Source organism: Notothenia coriiceps, unplaced genomic scaffold (assembly GCF_000735185.1).
Source record: "Notothenia coriiceps isolate Sejong01 unplaced genomic scaffold, NC01 NC01_scaffold00009996, whole genome shotgun sequence".
NCBI classification, from domain to species: domain Eukaryota; kingdom Metazoa; phylum Chordata; class Actinopteri; order Perciformes; family Nototheniidae; genus Notothenia; species Notothenia coriiceps.
In genome coordinates this window covers 14,492-20,840 of record NW_011342697.1, presented here as the reverse complement: position 1 = coordinate 20,840, position 6,349 = coordinate 14,492, and the positions used below count along the sequence as shown (strand labels likewise).

General features: G+C 44.5%; 1 protein-coding gene across 1 annotated transcript in view; it reads right to left on the bottom strand.

Annotated features, from left to right (window-relative positions):
- Positions 1 to 6,349, bottom strand: part of LOC104945720 (adenylate cyclase type 3-like) — a 28,842-nt gene that overhangs the window by 10,301 nt on the left and 12,192 nt on the right. The window lies entirely within an intron of this gene.

The following is a 6,349-nucleotide window of genomic DNA, read 5'->3' as shown; positions in this document are numbered from 1 at the left end:
GAACGTACTGTGTCGCCCGTTTGATGTGCCAGTGCTGGACCGCTGTGTAAAAGAGCGCGTTTACTTCTCCGCTGTTTTCTTGTCGCTCTTGTCTTGTCAGTTAGAAAAGCAAACTGCATGCAGTTTGCTTTTCAGCCAAACTGTATACAGTTAAATCGAACGGACTTGTTTGTGCAGATGTGAGCGTCCTTAACAACGGTCAATAAGTGCTTGACAGCGGTCTGTCTGTTCGGTATTAACAACGTGTCACGTGTTCTGAATTGACCAATCAGAATCGAGTATTCAACTAAGCCATGTAATAAACGTACTTAAAAGTACTCTTGAGTATAAGTAGGAAGTAGCATAAAATAATCAATAATATAAATTCCTTTCGGGGACTTCAGGTGGTCAATCCGTCCTTCCCGAACCCACGGAGGAGGCTGCGGCTGCGGGACCTGGCAGAGAGGGTGATCGACGCTCAGGAGAACGAGCAGGAGCTCAACAAGCTGCTGAACGAGGCTCTGCTGGAGAGAGAGACCGTGCAGGCGTGAGTATCCTGTCATCATACAATATCAGTATCCCTGTGACTGTGCTGTTCACACTGTAAGAAACCCCAAAACATCTCTGTCCAATTAGGCGGTTTATAAGGATTATAAGAATGACCAGACGATGATACATGTTGTTCTTTGTTTGAATGATTGGTTGCTAAGGTCCCATTTATGTTCGTATGCGAAGTAAAGTTTGATAGCTGTGTGCGCCCAAATTTGACTTTGTTCAACACAATGCGTGTTAAGTGAAGTAAACTGCATCAGTGTTCAACGGTGTGAACCATTTTGGGGCATGAGATGACCCAAAACAAAACTGTAACATGTGTGATGTTATACCAATATTTGACATTTGATCTAATGCCGAGGCTCTCTTGTGTTCAGTCTGAAGGGGAAACACACCAACAGGCTCTCCCTGAGGTTTGTAGATCCGGAGCTGGAGACACGTTACTCCGTGGAGAAGGAGAAGCAGAGTGGAGCGGCCTTCTGCTGCTCCTGTGTGGTGCTGCTCTTCACCGCAGCCATGGAGGCCCTCATTGACCCCTGGTCAGTTCACACACTCTCACAATGTGGCCATCATACTCAATATTAGACATCTTTCTAAAAAGCTAAATTAATCATACCTTCGCTCTCTCTCTTTGGAGTACCAGAGATACTTCTGAGATGTTTCAAGATGTGTCTGTGTGTTTGAAACAGGCTCATCGCAAACTACATCACCTTTGCAGTGGGAGAGGTGCTGCTGCTCATCCTGACCGTCTGCTCTCTGGCAGCAATCTTCCCTAGAGTGAGTTACAACGCAACTTACAACTTTTAGACTTGTCATGTTTTCACCACAGTAGCAGTAAACAGGTAGCAGATGTTGTGACTTCCTGCTGTGTCAGGAGGATCGTCTGATGGAGAACATATTTTGGGTTTCCTTCGGAGGGCCTGTTATGGGAATTCAACTATTCCGTTTTTTTAAAGTGGGAACATTGGTGTCAATGTCCTGTTCATTCTGGAGCTGCAGTCAGTAGAAAAGTAGTGAGGATGCTTCGATCGAAGGTCAAAAATACATCTAGCAACATCTGACCTACTGATGAACACGTGTCGGCAAACCTTTAAATGTGTCTGGAGCCGCAAAACATTCAATTCAATTTAACACCTTAAACAGTTTTATATATAGTTCTACTATACATAGAAAACCTATGGTTTGTTAATTAAAGTATAGAACTGTTACACTGGCATATGTAGGCCCACTTTGAATGAAAGTATGCCTTTCAATAACAATATATCAATATTGTTCCTGTTTCTTTCTCATCACAGATGATTGAGTATAATGCAGCTGAATAAATGTCCTCATTTTGTTTTCATTTGACCGTCTTTCCCGAGGGTGACATATCTATTATCTCTGAACAAGTTCACTTTTTCTCGCTCCTCAGCTTTCTGCAGCAGCTCCTAAATCCATCATTTTCTATTTGCTTTTATTTATAGAAATGTACATTTAGTGTACAAAAGGCAGGGGTCAGAAACTCCGGATTAGCGGCCTGCAGGTCATTTGCCGGGGCATAGCTGTAGTAGGATGTGATTCCGGTTGTATTAATTTCAGTGTCACATTTTCACCTATAACTGCAATAAGACATGTTCTTAACCAAATAACCACTGTGACATTTTTGTAATACATAGCTGTTTTGATTGTACAAAACATGGGCTAAAATCACAGTAATATCAATGTCCTCATCTCTCTAAGAGGAAGCAAAGCAAATTGGCATATTTCCGTTTTCCACATTTGGAATGGACAAGTGCTTTTGATCCTTCGTCATGGAAATACCGATGCATTGATTTCAGGAGGCGGCCGGTATCGAGTGCTGCTGTCAGCTCAGGTCATTCAGTGAGACAGTCATCAAATGGACAATGCAGAGTCATTGTAAAGAAGGCCCGGGGCTCTTCAGTACTGTTTATCAATACCACATCAAATATCACAATGTCATCACGCCACAGTGCACACACCACTGTCCATTAACAGTGGCACGTTTGTGTGAATGTGATCATCTTCTCTGCCACAGCAGAATCAATGTGTCTCACTTGACTTTTAGTGGTCGAAAGGCTAAAAAGTGCTATAAAAAAGTATATATTCACCATTTAAATATCAAACACCTGACCTTTTTATCAGTCCTCGTTCATGAGGCCAGTGGCTGACAGGAAGAATCTGTTCTTGTGGCGAGAAGTTTTCCTGATGAACCTCTTGGAGGAGAGTGGGAGTGAGAAAAAGTGCTTGAATCCCATCCCTATAAAGCTTGGAAATGGAATACAGCTTTAGAATGAAATGACTTGGTACTAAATGTAGTGCAGTGCGAGAGAAACTATGTGCTGATACATTCTTTATTGGAGTGCTGTTGGTTTCAGGTCTTTCCAAAAAAGCTGGTGTCTTTCTCCACCTGGATTGACCACACCCGCTGGGCTCGGAACACCTGGGCCATGGCGGCCATCTTCATCCTCACTATGGCCGACATCATGGACATGGTGAGCTGCTCTCTGCTGCCCCTCACAATCGAAGGAGGCAACACAGTGTGGGATTTGTATTTATTCCTTGAGTGTATTTTTGACATTAGTGAGCTGTATACTATTTAGTGAAGGTTACCCGTGCAGTTTGAGAAATGATCTTAATGATAGCACTGAGCTCATGACTTTCTGTCTCTCCACGATCCAGCTGAGTTGTCTNTCTCTTCTTACTTCTATAAGAATAAAACACGGAGGAGGGAGATCTCTTTTTCTCCCCGTCTTCTCCCCGCTGCAGCCTAGCAGCTGATCTCAGAGCACGCTCCCGCGTGCTCTGAGATCAGCTGCTAGGCTGCAGCGGGGAGAAGACGGGGAGAAAAAGAGATCTCCCTCCTCCGTGTTTTATTCTTATAGAAGTAAGAAGAGAAGTAATGGGGCAGAAACCCTCCTTTTTGCACAGCGGTCCAGACATAGACATCAAACGGCGACACATATTCAGTTGCCAGTTACTTTGGCTTTAGGGCAGGGATATCTAGATACTTTCCAAGGTTTGACATAATGAATTGTGCTACTTTTAAAGCAAGCAACGATGTTTTCAAATCTGTAATCAAAAAGCTCCTCAAAAATGCTATCGAAGCAGTTCCTGCTGTTGCTACGTAGTTCAAACACTAACAACGGACTATTTTTCTTAGCGGATGCATGTCAATTTAAATCAATACAACTTTTTTTAAATCAATAAAATCTTTTTCTAAATCCATAAAAGCATTTCAATTAATATTGGGAGTCATGTCGTTACTTTGTTGAGAATGTGGCCGTGTAATAAGCGGGATAATGTGCACATTGCACATTGCATAATGTGCCTTCATGCCGATCTAGATCCCTCCGCTTCGCGTCGGGCTCATGAACAGCCTGTCGGTGTGCAGCAATGGCCGGCCGTGGCCCAACCTCTCATTCCCCTGATAGGTGGAGAATTGACCAATAGCCGTAGCGCCACCGTCCTGACTTCAGGAGAGTGTTCAAATCTGGATCAGTCTGTATCAGATCCGTTGCAGCCCCTTTTTTAGAGATTTGGGTATGGAGGAAAATAGAGAGGGTTGTGTTTTCTGACACTTGGTGAATTCCCTGGAACACCGGGGACACATGTTCATGTATAAAAGACGTACAAAAGTGCATTTTGAATGATAGGTCACCTTTAAAGAACTCATTATACCCTACTGTCCTACTAGGGCATTGCGTTCCAAGAATGCAGGGTTGTTGGTTGTTCCTAGAGTCTCTAAAAGTACAATGGGAGCCAGAGCCTTTCTTATCAAGCTCCACATTTGTGGAATCAGCTTCCAGTTTGTGTTCGGGCGGCAGACAGCCTATCCGTTTTTAGAGTGCGCTTAAGACCTTCCTTTGATGCATAAAGGCTGTAATTAGTGATAAAATAAAATAATCTAATAAGACTGCATTGACGTAGGACACGTTGTGCCTCTTCCACCGTATACATTTTACTCTTACTCTTTCACTTAAATCCTAAAACTAGATTGGATATTAAAACTTACCAAATACTTTTCCCCTCTCTGACCTCTTCAGCGGTTTTTTCTATTAGAGCGTAACAGGCTTGCAGAGAGTGCCTAGCCCGGGCCCTGGAGTTGGAACGTAGCCACAGACCTACTCCCTTACCTCTAAACAATTCAGGCTTCCAATGGCGGACCTTCTCCCCGTGGCTGCATCTTCCACCTCTGTTTACTTCTTACTGCTACCCTTCTTTTCCCTCAACCGTATCCTAAGTGAGCTGCGTGTAGTAGACACGTTAGTTTACGGCTGCCCTATAGGCTTGACGTATTGGGGGGGGGTTGGGGGGGCCCACCTTACTCCCGTCTTTCGTCTGTTTGTACCGTGCTACTCTCATGTTCTGATAACCCAGTTTCCCCGGAGAGATCAATTTTTTGTGGTCCAGTATATACGGCCGGCGATCCTGGAGTCCTAGTCCTGATCTGGATCCTGGACTTCGAGTCGTGGGCTACCTTGTCTCTCCCGTCCGCCCTGACTCTCATCATACTACTCCTGATGGCTCCCACAAGATGCCTGACATCCTCAGGATTCATCTTCTTTATGTATATGACATCAGCATTTCCAAACATTTGTCTGTACCTCATCGTTTGTACAATGTATTATTCTCTTCGATTTACACACGGACACTCTATTGCACGTGGCTGTCCGTCCTTGGGAGAGGATCTCTCTCTGGATGCTCTCCCTGGAGGTTCTCCCATGTCCCTTTAAACTGGCGTTTTCTCTGGAAGTGTTTCCTTGACGATGTGGAGTGTCTAAGGACAGGAGGTGTTGTGTTTCATACTCGATATTCTCTACACACTGTGAAGCTCCACTTGAGACAAATGTTAACATTTGTGATAGCTGCTTAAATAAACAGTTGATTAATTGATTGACGAAGCGGCATAGAGCTTAACAGATGAAAGGCAAGGGAGAGATAAAGGTCAAAAAGGGATATAGGGAAGGTGGATGAAAGGGAAGTGGTGAATGTTGAATGAAGAAGCAGATGCTCCGATGTATGGATGCAAGGTAGTAGCAACGGAGGGCTGCAGGGATGGATAAAAGGAAAGGTTAGGGAGGGGGAGTATTAAAACTGAGGTGTACGGATGTTCTGGAGGCAATATTATGACGGGATGATCATGAATGTACAGATTAGAGACGAAGTATCATGCGTCGTTCAGAGAAGAATCAATGAAGGGATGCTAGGGACGGGGTGGAGGATGAATAGAAGAAGGAATTGAAGAATGTATGGATACCGATTTGATGCGAGGGGAGGGTATGATGATGTTTCCAATGGGTTTTAGAAAAAAAGCAATGAAGCAAGAAATGATATGAGCATAAGAGATTCAAGAGCTGCGACGTCTTAAAGGGGGAACAAGACGTAGGGAAGGAGGATGAGGTCGAAAGGGGAAGTTTGGGCGATGAAAGGGTCTTGGATAGGGTGGCAGGTTGGAATGACGGCGACGAAGGGATGAAGCCTTATAAAAGATGAAGGGGGATTGAAGGGATGAAGCGATGAAGCGGCCTGCCTCCTGGCGCGGAAAAAAATACCTTTGCGCTCTGCTTACAGTACCTCTTCATTCGTGCAGTGGGTCTATAGGTCGATGTAAGCGGATTGCGAGAGTGAGGAAGTTAGGGGAGGGACGCGATAAGGATTGTTGGGGCGGCGTAGGAAGTATCGCCTTATCTTGACAGGAATACCGCTGACCACTTTGAGTTTTTCGCACCAACCTTTGCACTGTTCCAGTGATACATGGCCCTGAACACTTCAGGAGTTATTGCGTGACCGAGGCGCAATCTCAATCAGAAATGGTGTT